Source organism: Dasypus novemcinctus, assembly GCF_030445035.2.
Source record: "Dasypus novemcinctus isolate mDasNov1 chromosome 11 unlocalized genomic scaffold, mDasNov1.1.hap2 SUPER_11_unloc_1, whole genome shotgun sequence".
Lineage (NCBI taxonomy): Eukaryota > Metazoa > Chordata > Mammalia > Cingulata > Dasypodidae > Dasypus > Dasypus novemcinctus.
In genome coordinates, this window is record NW_026688125.1 from 2311080 (window position 1) to 2327847 (window position 16768).

Genomic DNA, 16768 nt, shown 5'->3' on the forward strand with positions numbered 1-16768 from the left:
GTGGACTTACTGATATTCTATTCTGGAACTATTGTGATTAGTAATGGAAGAAAAGGTAGCATTAATGTGGAGAAAGTGGCCATGGTAGCTGCTGAGGTAGGGAGAGGGAAGAAGAGATATGATGTGGGGGCATTTTCAGGATGTCCAGGGACAGTTCCTGGACATCATATGTCCTCCCATGGCCCACTGGGTGGACTGGGTGAGAGTGTAAACTACAATGTAACCACTATCCCTGTGGTGCAGCAGTGCTCCAAAATGTATTCACCAAATGTAATGAATGTGCCACAATGATGAAAGAAGTTGCTGATGTGGGCGGAGTGGGGAGGGGGGGTGGAGGGTATATGGGGACCTCATATTTTTTTATGTAACATTAAAAAATAAAAAAAAGAAAAATTGGGGTATCAAAAAATGAAAAAATGAAAAAGTTTTGTTTTTGACATTTTGCCTTTCATCACTGCTATAGGTATTGTCCTGTATGTACAGTGGCAAGGCAATTTCTTCCATTTCTTCCTCAGTGTCTACATCCTTTCTTTTTTTTCCCTAATTATTAAGTTTGTCTTCACATAAGTTTTAGATCACAGTAATTCACATGTACAGTATATGGTACTCCCACATATCCAACATCATTTTGTGCCTTCCCCAGCAATGATCCTTTTATGTGTTCATATTATATTTGCTGCAGCTGATGTACAAATATTGCAACAATAGCTTTCAAACATGGTTCCATTTGAGTTTACATTATACTTTGTATTTTTGACTATACAATTTTCTAAATTTTTAGTTATTTTATGTTTTACATTATGGTTTGCATTTTTAGCCTATAGACATTTATACATTTTTTGTGTAATTTAACATGTTCTATATCCATAATTGAATGTCTTGTGGAACACTTTTATTGCTGCACAGTTACACTGATTCCATCTATTCAACCCCTCTTTCCCCTCCCATCAGGGCCCACCACAACAATCTTCATTACTTGAAGACCATATTCAGAGATACTTGCAACAATGTTGAGGACTTGACACACTTGACTACCCGAACCCATTGGGAGCCACCATTTCTCTTGAAAGATACAATTCCCTTTGTTTCAGAACATCAGTCCTGCCCAGGATGTGTGTATACCTTCACTCTCATTGTATGGGTCTCCACCCAATGATATAACAACGCACTATGACAAAATGAACACTCACACACTCCCTAGAAGCCTGCCCTGTGTCAGATGCCCCCCCTTAAGCATCTTAAACAGGTAACCTTCCATATTATATTTTCTAAAGAGTTTTTCTGCATTATAATTTTAACCATATACCTGACAATCTCCTATGTTCAAATGTTCCCCCCAATTTCTTGGGCCATCTGCCCCATCCTCCCATCCCTAGCCCCCCTCAAGCCCACAAAGTCCCATCCTAAGCCCCCATTTTATCCCTTCCCTGTATAAATACTTACCTCCAGCTTATCATAGATTTCTTTTACATCTCTAGTTAAATTTATTCCTAGGTATTTGATTTTATTTACTATTGGAAATGGTATTTGATTCCTGATTTCCTCCTCAGATTGATCATTATTGGTGTATAGAAATGCTACTGATTTTTTTGCGCATTGATCTTGTAACCTGTGGCTTTACTGAACTCATTTATAAGTTCTAGAAGCTTTCTTGTAGACTCCTCGGGGTTTTCTATGTATAGGATCACATTATCTGCAAATAGTGAAATTTTGACTTCTTTCTTTCCAATTTGGATGCGTTTTATGTCTGGTGATTGCCTCAGTGCTTGAACAAGTACTTCTAAGACTATGTTACACAGAATGGGTGATAATGGGCATCCTTGTCTTGTTCCTGATCTTAGAGGGAAAGATTTTAGGATTTCACCATTGTAAATGATGTTAGCTGTGGTTTTTTTTTTTTAAGATTTATTTATTTATTTCTCTCCCCTCCCCCCACCACACTGGTTGTCTGTTCTCTGTGTCTATTTGCTGCATCTTCTTTGTCCACTTCTGTTGTTGTCAGCAACATGGGAATCTGTGTTTCTTTTTGGTGTGCCATCTTGTTGTGTCAATTCTTCATGTGTGCGGCACCATTCCTGGGCAGCCTGCGCTTTCTTTCATGCTGGGCAGCTCTCCTTATGGGGTACACTCCTTGTGCATGGGGCTCCCCTATGTGGGGGACATCCCTGCATGGCATGGCACTCCTTGTGTGCATCAACACTGCACATGGTCCAGCTCCACACAAATCAAGGAGGCCCAGGGTTTGAACCACGGACCTCCCATGTGGTAGATGGATGCCCTAAACACTGGGTCAAGTCTGTCACCCCCCTTCAATCTTTTATATGATATATTACATTAATTGAGTTTCTTATGTTGAACCATCCTTGCATACCAGGAATGAATCCCACTTGGTCATGTGTTGTTGAATACGATTAGCAAGTATTTTGTTGAGGATTTTCACGTCTATGTTCATTTCAGAGATTGGTGTGTAATTTTCCTTTATTGTGGTGTCTTTGTTTGGCTTTGGTACCAGAGTAATCTTGGCATAATAGAATGAATTAGGCAATGTTCCTTCTATTTCAATTTTTTGGAAGATTTAAGAAAGATTGGTGTTAGTTCTTTCTGGAATGTTTGGTGGAATCACCTGTGAAGCTGTCTGGCCCAGGGCTCTTCTTAGTTGGGAGGTTTTAATGACTGATTCTATCTCTTTACTTGTGTTTGGTTTGGTGAGATCATCAATTTCCTCTTTTGTCAATGTAGACTGCTTATTGTTTCTAGGAATTTGTCCATTTCCTCTAAATTGTCCTTCTTGTTGGAATATAGTTTTCAAAGTATCCTCTCATGATAGTCTTTATTTCTGTGGGGTCAGTGGTGATATCTCCTTTCTCCTTTCTTATTTTGTGTATTGCATCTTCTCTCCTTTTTTCTTTGTTAGTCTAGCTAAGGGTTTGTCAATTTTATTGATATTCTCAAAGAACCAGCTCTTGGTTTTATTTTTTCAAGTGCTTTCTTATTTTCTATTTCATTTAGTTCTGCTCTTATCTTTGTTATGTCTTTCTTTCTTCTTCCTTTGGAATTAGTTTGTTGGTTTTTTTAACTAATTCCTCCAAGTGTGCAGTTAGTTCTTCAATTTTAGCTCTTCTTTTTTGATGTATGAATTTATGGCCATAAATTTCCCTCTCAGTACTGCTTTTTTTGCATCCCATAAGCTCGGGTATGTTGTGTTATCATTTTCAATAGTTTCAAGGTAGTTATTAATTTCTTTTGGGATTTCCTCCTTGACCCACTGTTTTTATAAGGGTGTGTTGTTTAATTTCCATTCTTGGTGCCAAATCTAGGTCCCTGGCCCTAGCAGATTTCCAGCTTCATTCCACTGTGGTCAGAGAATTATTTTGTATGATGTCAATCTTTCTGAATTCATTGAGACTTTTTCTGTGGCCTAGCATGTGGTCTATCTTGGAGAATGATCCATGTGCACTTGAGCAGAATGTATATCCTACTATATTTGAGTATAATGTTCCATATATGTCTGTTAGGTCCAGCTCCTCTAATATATTGTTCAAAAGTCTTTGCTTCTTTATTGATTCTCTTTTGAGATGTTCTGTCCAAAGTTGATAGTGGTGTATTAAAGTCCCCCACTATAATTGTAGAAGCATCTATTCCTTCACTTAGTTTGTCCAGTGTTTCCTCACATATTTCAAGTCTCCCTTGTTAGGAGCATAAATGTTTATGATTGTTCTTTCTTCTTGAAAGATTATCCCTTTCACTAATATGTTGTGTCCATCTTTGTCTCTCACTATTGTTTTGCATTTAAAGTCTATTTTGTCTGATATTAATATAGCTACTCCTGCCCTTTTTTGGCCATTGTTTGTTTGTAAGATTGTTTTTCAACCATTCACTTTCAACCTCCTTGAATCCCTTAGTCTGAGATGCGCTTCTTGTAGAGAGCATATAGATGGTTCATAGTTCCTTATCCAATCTTCCAGTCTGAGTCTCTTGACAGGTGAGTTTAATTGATTGACATTCAGTGTTAATATTTTCAAGGAATTTCTTATGTTAGCCATATTTTCTTTGGATTTGTGTTTGTCATATTTTGTTTGATTTTATCTGTGTTTGTCTTTTTTGTTGCTCTTACACTCTGCTCCAACTCTGTCTTTCTTGGTTTTTTCTTTCTTCCTGCAGAACTCCCTTTAGTATTTCTTGAAGGGCAGGATTCTTGTTGGCATACTCTCTTAGTTTCTGTTTATCTGTAAATATTTTGAACTCACCATCATTTTTGAATGCTAACTTTGTTGGGTAGAGTATTCTTGGTTGGAAATTTTTTTCTTTTAGGACCTTGACTATGTCATACCACTGCCTTCTTGCCTCCATGGTTTCAGATGAGAAATCAGTGCTTAATGTTATGGAGCCTCCTTTGCATGTGATGGCTCTCTTTTCTCTTGCTACTTTTAGTGTTTTCACTTTGTCTTGATTATTGGATAATTTGACAAGTGTATGTCTTGGGGTAAGCCTGTTGAGATGTATGCTGTTTGGGGTGTGTTGTTCTTCCTGAATAATGTACATCCATTTCCCTCAATAGGTTTGGGAAGTTTTCAGCCTTTATTTCCTCCATCACCCCTTCTGTCCCCTTTCCCTTCTCCTCCTTCTAGGATACCTATAATGTGTATGTTTGTGTGTTTTGCCTCATCATTCAATTTCCTCAGTCCCTGCTGGATTTTTTCTATCTTTTTATCCATCAGTTCTACTATCTCTTTGATTTCAGATGTACTGTCTTCCATATCACTAATTCTCTCCTCTGCCTCTTTGAGTCTTCTGTTATTTGCTGAGAGTGTATTTTTGATTTCTTGAATTGTGCTGTTCATCACCATCATATCCATTATCTTTTTGTGTATATCAATTTCTTCTGTATTCTCTCAAAGTGTTCTTTTCATATTCTTAATCTCTTCCTTCTCTTCATTGAATTGGTCCCTAAAATATGTTTCAAGAGCTTTAATTACTTGTTCTATGTTCTGCTCCTCTTCCTACTTTTTACTGTGTTCATTGGTTTGGTGCATGTTTTCCTGATTATTGGTTTGGTTTGTAGTTTTTTGTTGCTGTCTGGTCATCATTTTATCTTGACAGGTTTAATCAGTTGCTTAGCTTCTTTGTGGAGGGGTTTAATTAGTTGTTTTTTTGTGTGTTAAGTCTTCTCTTTGTCACTTTGTTCTTCTTATTCTATTTCCTTGTTGTTGTCTAAGTTCACTTGAAGGAAAACATTAGGGCCAGAGAAAGCAAAAGGAGTAAGAAAAGAAAATGAATAATAGTAGTATTGATATACTACTATAGTAAGTATTAACAGAAGAAACATGTGAGATCTAAGAGAATGGATATTAGATTCATGTAAGCTCTGTAGAGTTATAACAGTAAGTAAAGCAGAGAATGTATAATGAGACAGAAACTGAATATGGGGAGGAATATAGTGTGAATTAAAAGGCCACTGTGTTCAGGAGAGATGGAAAGAGAAAAGAAAGGACAATAATATAAAGAGTGAATATAAGACAGAAAACAGAACAAAGGTATTAGAAATAAAAAGTCAGAAAAATAAGGGGGCAAACAAAGAGAGGTGTAATGTAAGGGAAACAATAAATGATGGAGGATAGAAAGATGTAGAGGAAAGGGGATAGTGTAGGTGGCCAAAATCAATACACACAGAAAAGAGAAAGTTGAGGATGAAGTAATACAGCAAATGTGAAGTGCTCCCTGCAGCACCTAATATAAAAAGAATAAAAAAGAAGAGAAAGAAAGAAAAGGAAAAAAGGGACAAAAGGGAGGGGGAAGCAAGCAACAAGAAGAAAAAGAGAGAAAAAGAAAAACAGAAAAAAGGGCCTTCAGGGGATAAAGAGGAAGGAAAAAACCGAAACCATGAAAATATCAGACAAAGCTTCGAGCAAGGGAATCCTCTTTTCAGTTAAATAAAATGCTTAGGAATCTGACATTTGGCCTTTCTCCCTTCTCACTTCTCTTCCAGGGCAGCAGGAAAGCTACCTGAGAGGTCTGGTAGGAGATTCGAGAGGGTTCTTGTTGAACCAGCTCCACACAGAAAACAATGACTTAATTTCCAGAGAGAGAGCACCCACACCTCACCAGGAACCCCAAGTATGCTATTGGAAGCTTGGAATGCACCTCCTTCAGTCCCTCTCCTTAAGGTGTGCTACAAGAGGGCTAGTTGATTTTCTGAGTCCACCTTCTCCCAGACCAAGTTTCCTATCCCAGGGTATTTAGGTGAATAGGCTTTCTCAGCAGATTCGCCACTCCTTTCTTCCCAGGCTCTCCCCAAGCTAGCCGGTATGCTCCTCCAAGTGGAAAAATAAAAAGAACAGAAGTGGGGGGAATCACCAGAATATTGAACCCATATTAGCCAGGCCCCCCTGCTGCACCCCCCACCAAATCCCTCCCACCCACAGAATCAGTCCAAAACTGGAGGGCTAGGGCAACCCCAGACCTCCAGGAGTGCTGGACTAGGGAAAGGAAAATCTGGGACACTGCAAACCCAGGGTATGAAGGTCCGTGGAACACGGGCTATGGGGCCTCAGGGGACACTGACCTGGGCACCACACATCCAGGGACCATGGGGCCCAGGAATACTGCTGCACAACCGACAGTTCTCAGGGCATACTGCAGCTGCCAGCCCCAGAGGGAAGGGTCCCACCAGCCCACAGCTTCCAACCTCTGTACTTGTAACCCGCAATTCTACCTTTAGCAAATGGCACCTCTGTCACTGTCTCTCCAAATCAACATCCACACACCCTCCACCCTGCAAGCCCCCAAGACAGCCCACTCTGGCAAGACCCCATCCCCACTTGGCCACCTCTTTGCAGGAGAGACTGTAAGGTGCACTCACTCAGACACCATCTTGCCCTGCCTCTCCTAGCTTGTTATTCTAACCTTCCCCTTCCCAATTTCCTTTCTGTGTCATGATCTGATGATTTTAGCACAAGTACCTGAGAAATACCAAGAAGCTTGTTGCCAAGGTAATTTATTTTTATATTTCATAAAACATCAACTTTCATGCTCAAACATGGTAACCCAAGTTGGGACACCACTTGGAACACAGCTAAGTGAAAAATCATGACATGAAAGTGGGCTGAGAACTGTGGTCAGGAGACTTGCAGCTGTGAGCAACAGAAAGAAAACCGCTGTGAACTTAGCACCACCAAACAGAATCTCTGGGATCTTGTTACCCTGTGCAGGGGCATTTCCAACAGAAGGCCCCTCCACCCCCAGTCCTGTGCCACAAGGAGATACAGGTCTCTGTGAGGAGGTGATTTATGTGAGTGCACAAGCAAGGAACTGGGGGATCTTCCCAAAACCTGTTCAAAGTGAGAATGGGAGCCAGGGTTTTTATAGGCAAAGGAGAGGGCTAAGGGAGAAGTAAAACAAGTAAAAAAAACAAACATAGTGAGGACTAGATATTCCAGGGGCCTTGTGAGGAGGATACATGCAATTTCTCAGGCCTGTGTTCTCTCAAGCACATTCACCTTGTCCTTGATTTCAGCACCAAATAAGTCAGAGTTTAGAAAGTGTTGTGCAGGTGCTTACATGCCAGTCTCCATGACTCCTTTCTCAGTGAGCACTCAAGGATATCAAGGTTTTTATCCTCTGAGGTAAGTTACAGATTTCCTGGGTCACAAGATACTCCTGACACCATTCTGTTTGGTTTTGCTTTGAGGTTTTTATTCCAGTAAGCAAAACTGAGAAGGTTTGGTTAATATTCTTCAGGGAACCAGATGCAAAGTGTAAGCTTCTAAAATTAGACTGATTGAAAACTAGTTCAGTTATGTCTGGGAAGACCCAGAGCTGCTTAAGTGAAGAAATTTTTATGAAGTGTATATTCTAGCTATCAGTCTCACTTAAGGAATCAAGTAGCAGTAGATCCATTATAGGAGTGATCCTTCACAGCCTGCACGGTTTCCTCTAGGTCTCAGGCATGTCTCAAATTTCATTTCCACATTCTGGTGTGTTCCTTAATTCTGTGAGGCTGACCCTTCTCCTGACCCTACAATGCCTACTGAGCTTCATTCCTCACCTGCAGGGGGTTGTCTATATCCAGGGCACAGATGGAAATTTCCAAGATTACTTGATGATTGCCTTCCATCTACACATCCTATAGGAGCTTATATGCCTAATTCCTGTTAGGTCTCTATTTAGAAAAACTGTAATTCAGACAAAAACCACTTGCAGCCTTCTAGGAGATTTGGTTATGGTTTTGGGGTAGGCAACAGAGTAGGAAGGACACTACAAACATTTCATTCCAGTTGCACGTCTACAATAAATGAATTGTTTTTCAGAAAATATATGCTTCTGTGAACTACAATTCTCAGGAAGATGACATCTGAGGGGGATCATTTGGCCCTTTGCCCAGAGACCTGAAGGTCTCATGTTTAGGACTTGCTCATGGAGATGCTGCTGAAGATAAGAAGACACGGACTTGAGTGCAAGGGTCACTTGGTCCCCACAGAGGTCACATGATCCCCAGCAGACTCTTGCAGCCACCATGCAACTAGGCCATGGCTCTGTTTCTCTGGGATTCCTCTTTGTTCCTGGTCTTTCTAAGCACCAGGACACATTCCAACGGCCCAAACAGGAAAAGCGGGAGTTGCATTACTTGCCATGATCTTTCAGAAAGCAGCTGTGTGTGTTTCTGTGCTTGTGCACATGTGTGTCTGTGGGTGGGTATGAGACAGAGAGAGAGGGAGAAAGAGAGAGGGATAGAATGTATGTGTATGTGACAATAAACATTCTCAATTTTCTCTGACTCCTATTAAGATAATAAAAGCATTATCAACTACTCACTGATTGCCTGGACCCATTAGAAAATTCACAGGTATGTCCTCATAAACACATGTAATTATTGCCATTCAAAGGTGAGGAAAATGAGTATTAGAGAAAAAAATAAGTAGCAAGCATGAAATTTGAAATTGGTCAGCTCCTGATTTCAATCCCAAGTACCCTTTTTGTGTGAACATCTTTGATTCAGTTAAACTCTCAGTGCTAGTTTTCTCAATGTACTATGATAATGCATCTACTGTACTGCTGAAAACATATTTTGATCATTTTTAAATTACATGTTATTAAATGAAATAGATACAAGAGGGAGGAGTTTGCAATGGAAGCAGAAAACTTTATCAGTAGGCACAATGGATTGAAGTTACAAAGCTCATTATAACTGAAAAAATGATGTCCTGTAAAAGAAGAGGACCAAGTTTGGTCTCTTCCCAGCAGGTGTGAGAAATACTGGGGGTGGGCAGGTATTGACTGTAAAAGGGCATGAAGGAAAAATTCTTTGGTTGGTTTGTTGGTTTCATTGGGGTAGGCCTTTGTCAAAGTGTACTGGTGTGAACAGGTGAATGGTCTGGCTCGTATCTATATGAATTAAATCTCTATATAATTGAGAAAATGATTATTAGCTGAGTAATATTCCATTGTATGTCTATACCACAACTTATCCATTCATCTCTTTTTTTTTAATGAGAAATTTTATCATTTTTTACATGGTTATTACAATTTTATTTTTTTTTCAATTTATTTTTTTAATATTACATTAAAAAAATATGAGGTCCCCATATACCTCCCACCCCCTCACCACACTTCTCCCCCCATAACAACAATCTCCTCCATCATCATGAGACATTCATTGCATTTGGTGAATACATCTCTGAGCACCGCTGCACCTCATGGTCAGTGGTCCACATCATAGCCCACACTCTCCCACATTCCACCCAGTGGGCCATGGGAAGACATACAATGTCTGATAACTGTCCCCTCAGCACAACCAGGACAACTCCAACCCCTGAAAATGCCCCCACATCACATCTCTTCCTCCCATTCCCTATCCCCAGCAGCCACCATGGCCATTTTCTCCACACCAATGCCACATTTTCTTTGATTACTAATCACAATAGTTCATGAATAGAATATCAGTAAGTCCACTCTAATCCATACTCTATTCCTCCATCCTGTGGACCTTGGAATGTTGTGTCCACTCCACATCTATATTAAGTGGGGGCTTAGATTCCACATGGATGCAGGCTGCAATCCTCCTGCTTTCAGTTGTAGGCACTCTTGGCTCCCTGGTGTGGTGGTTGACCTTCTTCAACTCCATGTTAGCTGAGAGGGGTAAGTCTGTTAAGGCTTAGGGCCTGGCTATCACATAGTCCAGAGATTCAGGTCCTCTGGGTATATATTAAACCCCAGCACTAACTACAGTTCTGGTAAAAGTAAAAGGAGAGGCTTTGGACAAAGATCACATCTGAGTCCAGCTCCATCACACAGAAACACAAACTCCAAAGCAGGGCCAACTGACATGGCACTAAACTCCATCTGCCATGACCATAGAACCTGTGGGTCTCTGTAGCCATCAGAAGAACCAATACCCAGGGTTGTATCTACTTTATCTGTCTCTGGGACTCTGCTCAGGTGTGCATAAGGGCAACCCCTCTGATAACCTCCTGGCTCTTTTTGGAGACTCATAGCCATATAAACTCATTTGTCCTTTCCATTTCCCCCTTGATTCAGGTCAAAATGTATTTTTAACTCCTAGTATTATATGTAGACTGAGATATTCTGCTGGTCTGAGTTGACCCTTTTATTCAAGGTCATTTTCTAGTTACATCATCAGCTGGTACTTGGTAGTAATCCCTTGGTGCCAGGGAGGCTCATCCCTGGAAGTCATGTCCCATGCTGGGAGGAAGGCAACACATTTATAAGCTGAGTTTGGCTTTGAGACTGGCCACATTTGAGCAATATGGAGGCTCTCAGGAGGTAACTCTTAGGCACCCTGCAGCTCTAGGCTTTGTTCTTATTTCAGGTGCACAGGCTCACAAGCATAGTCAATAGTATCAAGGTCTCCTTGTTGGACCTTCATTCTCTTTTGGTCTTTGCCGTTGCACTTGGGGGATTGTTGCTGTTTCTTTAGGGACTGTGCTAGAGCTCCCATGGCTAGGAACTCAGCACTCCCTCAGTTGTTTTTAATTTATATCCACTATGAAAATATCCAAACATTTTTATGCACCCTGGGTATATGCCCTGTAGAAATCCCTGCCAACCATGTGTTTCCTGTCAATAACATCCCACACCAGTATTCCTCCCCTGCCATTGTTGAACCTCTCTGTGATCCAAAACTTCTTGGAAAGTGAAGCCCAATATATTGCCAGGTTCCATTAATAGTAAAATGGAATATAGTGATGAGTTTAAAGGTTAGATATAGAATACATATTAATTTTTAGAAAAATTAAGGTAAAAATTAATTGGGGTATCAAAAAATTTAAAAATGCAAAAACTTTGTTTTTGATGTTTTGCCTTCCATCACTGCAATAAGTGTGACCCTGTATGCAAATTGTCAAGGCAAATGCTTCCGTCTTTTCCTCGCTATGTCCTTTCTTTTTCTTTTCTTTTTTCTAATTAACCTTATCTTCACAAAAGTTTTAGATCACAGTAATTGATATATACAATATACAGTACTCCCACATATCCAACATAAAACCTTTTCCCTTCCACAGCAATAATCTTTTTACATATTCCTACTATATTTACTGAAACTGTTGTACAGATATTGAGACAATAGCTTTCAAACAAGGTAACATTTGTGTTTTCCTTGTGGTTTATATTTTCGATGATACAATTTTCTAAATTTTTAGTTATCTTATGTTTTACATTATGATTTACATTTTAGCCTATCAGCCCCTATATATTTTTGGTTTAATTTTATGTCTTATATACATCCTTGTGTACTCTTGTGGAACACTTCTATTGCCCACACAGTTACATTGGTTCCATCTATTCAATACCTCTTTCCCCCTCGCCTTAGGGCCCACAGTGACAGTCAATCTTCATTGCTTGAAGGGTCATGTTCAGAGATACTTGCAACAGTGTTGAGGGCTTGATATGATCAACTTCCCTAATGCACTGGGAGCCACTATTTCTCTTGAGAGATACAATTCCCTCTATTTAAGGGCATCAGTCCTCCCCAGTATGTGGGTATACTTTCACTCTCATCATATGGATCTCTATCCAATGATATAACCCACTATGGCAAAATGAGCATTCACATATTCCCTAGGAGCCTGTCCTGCATCTGATTATCTCCTTTAAGCATCTTAAATAGGTAATGATCCTTATTATATTTTTAAAAAAGTTTTCTCAGCATTATACTCTCAACCAAATACCTAGCAATCTCCTATGTTTGTATGTTGCCCTACCCTCTCCCCAATTTCTTGGGTAATATTACCCATCTTCCCATTGCTAGCCCCCCTCAAGCCTGCAAAGCCCCACACAATGGTAAACCTATGCCCCAATTTTATCCCTTCCTTGTACAAATACTTACCTCCAGCTTATCATAGATTTCACCCATGTAGGTGTCTTGTTACATCCTTCCTCTACACCCCAATTTCTTTTAAGTCTATCGTCCAGTCTCTAGCTCTCTGAGGCAGCTTGGTTTACTTATTTCATATCATTGAGGTCATGTAGTATTTGCCCTTCAATGCCTGGGTTGCTTCACTCAACATGAGTTTCTCAAGATTCATCCATGTTATCACGTGTGTTTGTAGTGTACTCATTCTTATAGCTGAGTAGTACTCAATTGTATGTGTATACCACATTTTATTTATCCATTCATCTGTTGATGGGCATTTGGGTTGATTCCAACTTTTGGCAATAGTGAACACTGCTGCTATGAACATTGATGTGCATATATCAGTTTGTTTCCTTGTTTTCGGTTCTACTGGGTATATACCCAGCAGTGGACTTGCTGGGTCATATGGAAAATCTATGGCTAGTTTTTAGAGAAACTGCCAAAATGTCCTCCACAATGGCTGGATTCTTTGACAATCCCACCAGCAGTGGATGAGTGTTCCCATTCCTCCACATCCTCTCCAGCATTTGTAGTCTTCTGTTTTTTTCACAGCTGGCAATCTTATGGGAGTAAGATGGTATCTCATTGTAGTTTTGATTTGCATTTCCCTGATAGCTAGAGATTTGGGGCATTTTTTCATGTGCTTTTTAGCCATTGTATTTCTTCTTTGGAGAAGTATCTGTTTAAATCTTTTCCCCAATTTTAAAATGGGTTCATTGTCTTTTTCTTTTCAAGATATAGGAGTTCTTTATATATGCAGGTTATATAAGTCTCCTATCAGATATATGGTTATGAAATATTTTCTCCCATTGTGTAGGCTCTCTTTTCACTTTCTTGACAAAATCATTTGAAGTACAGAAGGCTTTAAATTGAGGAAGTCACATTTATCTATTTGTTCTTTTGCTGCTCGTGCTTTTGGTGTAAAGTTCATGAAGCCACTTCCTATTACAGGGTCTTGTATATGCTTCCCTACACTGCTTTCCAAAGTCTTTATGGTCTTGGCTCTTATATTTAGGTCTTTGATCCATCTTGAGTTGATTTTTGTATAAGGTGTGAGATGGTAATCCTCTTTCATTCTTTACATATGGATATCCAGTTCTCCAGGCACCATTTGTTGAATAGGCCATTCTGTCCCAGTTGAGAGGGTTTGGTGGTTTTATCGAATATTATATGACTATATATTTGAGGATCTCTATCAGAATCTCAATTCGGTTCCATTGGTCTGTGTGTCTCTCCTTGTGCCAATATCATGCTGTTTTCACTACTGTAGCTTTGTAGTATGTTTTGAAGTCAGGTAGTGTGATTCCTCCAATTTCGTTTTTCTTTTTCAATATGTCTTTGGCTATTTGGGGCCTCTTTTCTTTCCAAATAAATTTCATAGCTAGTTATTCTAGTTCTTTAAAGAATGCTGTGTTGATTTTTATTGGGATTGCATTGAATGTGTAGATTAGTTTTGGTAGGATAGACATCTTGATAATATTTAGTGTTCCTATCCATGAACAGGGAATGTTCTTCCATTTATTTAGGTCTTCTTTGATTTCCTTGTATAGTCTTGTGTAGTTCTCTGTGTATAAGTTTTTTACATCTTTAAATTTATTCCTAGGTATTTGATTTTTTAATTTATTATTGTAAATGGTATTTATTTCTTGATTTCCTCCTGAGCTTGCTCATTATTGGTGTACAGAAATGCTACTGATTTTTGCACATTGATCTTATAACTGTGACTTTGCTAAACTCATTTATGAGTTCTAGAAACTTTGTTGTAGCCCTCTCAGGGTTTTCAATGTATAGGATCATGTCATCTGCAAATAATTATATTTTCACTTCTTCCTTTCCAATTTGAATGCCTTTTATATCTGGTTCTTGCCTCAGTGCTCAAGCAAGTACTTCTTAGACAATGTTAAATAGAAGAGGTGATAGTGGGCATCCTTGTCTTGTTCCTCATCTGAGAGGGAAGGATTTTAGGATTTCACCATTGTAAATGATGTTGGCTGTGGGTTTTTCATATATACTCTTTATCATGTTCAGAAAATTTTCTTGTATTCCCATCTTTTGCAATGTTTTCATCAAGAAAGTGTGCTGTATTTTGTCAAATGCTTTTTCTGCATCTATAGATATAATCATGTGATTTTTTTCCTTCAATCTGTTTATGTGGTGTATTACATCGATTGATTTTCTTATGTTGAACCATCCTTACATACCTGGAATGAATCCCACTTGGTCATGCTGTATAATTCATTTAATGTGTTGTTGAATACAGTTGGCATGTATTTTCTTGAGGATTTTTGCTTCTAGGTTCATTAGAGAAATTGGTCTGTAATTTTCCTTTCTTGTGATGTCTTTGTTTGAGTTTGGTACTAGGGTAATGTTGGCATCATAGAAGGAGTTAGGTAATGTTCCTTCTGGTTTGATTTTTTGGAAGAGTTTCAGCAGGATTGGTATTAGTTCTTTCCGGAATGTTTTGTAGAATTCACCAGTGATGCTGTCTGGCCCAGGGCTCTTCTTAGTTGAGAGGTTTTTAATGACTGATTCTATCTCTTTACTTGTGATTGGTTTGTTGAGATCATCAATTTCTTCTTTCATCAATATAAGCTGCTTATGTGTTTCTAGGAATTGTCCATTTCCTCTGAATTGTCATTTTTGTTGGAATATAGTTTTTCAAAGTATCCTCTCATGATAGTCTTTATTTCTGTGGGGTCAGTTGTGATATCTCCTTTCTCCTTTCTTATTTTGTGTATTTGCATCTTCTCTCTTTTTTTCTTTGTTAGTCTAGCTAAGGTTTTGTCAATTTTATTGATCTTCTCAAAGAACCAGCTCTTCATTTTGTTTATATTTTCAAGTGCTTTCTTATTTTCTATTTCATTTAGTTCTCCTTTTGTCTTTGTTCCTTTCTTTCTTCTTCCTGTTGGGTTACTTTGTTGGTTTTTTTTACTAATTTCTCCAAATGTGCAGTTAGTTCTTCCATTTTTGCTCTTCTTTTTTGACGTATGAATTTATGGCTATAAATTTCCCTCTCAGTACTGCTTTTGCTGCATCCCATTACTTTTGGTAGGTTGTGTTATCATTTTCATTAGTTTCAAGGTAGTTATTAATTTCTTTTGAGATTTCCTCTTTGACCCACTGTTTTTCAAAGAGTGTGGTGTTTAATTTCCATATCTTGGTGTGAAATCTGGGCCACTGGCCCTTGCAGATTTCCAGCTTCACTTCACTGTAGTCACAGATATTGTTTTGTTTTGTTTTTTTTGTAATCCTATTTTTTATTAAAATTATTTATTTATTTTTAAAAATTACATTAAAAAAATATGAGGTCCCAATCAACCCCACCGCCCCCACCCCCCACTCCCCCCACAGCAACACTCTCTCCCATCATCATGACACATCCATTGCACCCGGTAAGTACATCTCTGAACATCACTGCACCCCATAAATCAATGGTCCACATCATAGCCCACACTCTCCCACATTCCATCCAGTGGGCCCTGGGGGGATCTACAATGTCCCGTAATTGTCCATGAAGCACCACCCAGGACAACTCCATGTCCCGAAAACGCCTCCACATCTCATCTCTTCCTCCCATTCCCCAAACCCAGCAGCCACCATGGCTACCCTTCCCACACTCATTCCACATTTTCTCTGTGGACATTGGATTGGTTGTGTCCATTGCACATCTATGTCAAGTGGGGGCTTAGATTCCACATGGATACTGGATGCACTCCTCCTGCTTTCAGTTGTAGACACTCTAGGCTCCATGGTGTGGTGGTTGACCTTCTTCAACTCGATGTTAGCTGAGTGGGGTAAGTCCAATAAATCAAAGTATAGGAGCTGAAGTCTGTTGAGGCTCTGGGCCTGGGTGTCATATTATCAGTCCAGAGATTCAAGTCCCCTAAATATATCTTAAACCCCAGCACCAACTACAATTCCAACAAAGTAGCATGCAAGTCTTGTGAGAAGAGATCCCCTCTGAGTCCAATTCCATCATGCAGAAACACCAGCTCCAAAGAAGGGCCATCTGCCATGGCATTGACCCCCATCCGCCATGACCATAGAACCCGTGGGTCTCTTTATCTCTCAAAAGAACCAATACCTGGGGTTGTATCTACTTTATCCGTCTCTTAGACTCTGCTCAGTTGTGCATAAGGGCATTCTTTCTGACAGCTTCCAGGCTCTTTTTTAGAGACTCATAGCCTTATAATCTCATTTCTCCTTTCCATTTCCCCCTTACGCTAGGTCAAACAGCATTTTGAAGTCATGTTATTATATGTAGACAGGGATATTCTGCTGATCCGTATTGAACCTTTAATTCAAGGTCATTTTCTAGTTGCATCTTCAGCTGGTATGTGGTAGTGATCCCTCAGTGCCAGGGAGGCTCATCCCCAGGTGTCATGTCCCTCACTGGGGGGA

The 16768-nt window shown here is 39.5% G+C and overlaps 1 long non-coding RNA gene across 2 annotated transcripts in view; it reads left to right on the top strand.

Annotated features, from left to right (window-relative positions):
* The window catches only part of LOC131277360 (uncharacterized), a 59813-nt gene extending 51428 nt beyond the window's left edge, over positions 1–8385 (top strand). The window contains exons 2-4 of one of the 2 annotated variants that reach the window (XR_009184549.2): positions 5987–6164; positions 6951–7622; positions 8307–8385. This is a non-coding gene — a long non-coding RNA (uncharacterized lncRNA). Of the gene's footprint in view, positions 1–5986; positions 6165–6950; positions 7938–8306 lie in introns of those variants that run through there. The other variant, XR_009184547.2, reaches the window with a different exon arrangement.
* Positions 8386–16768: the final 8383 nt, after the last annotated feature.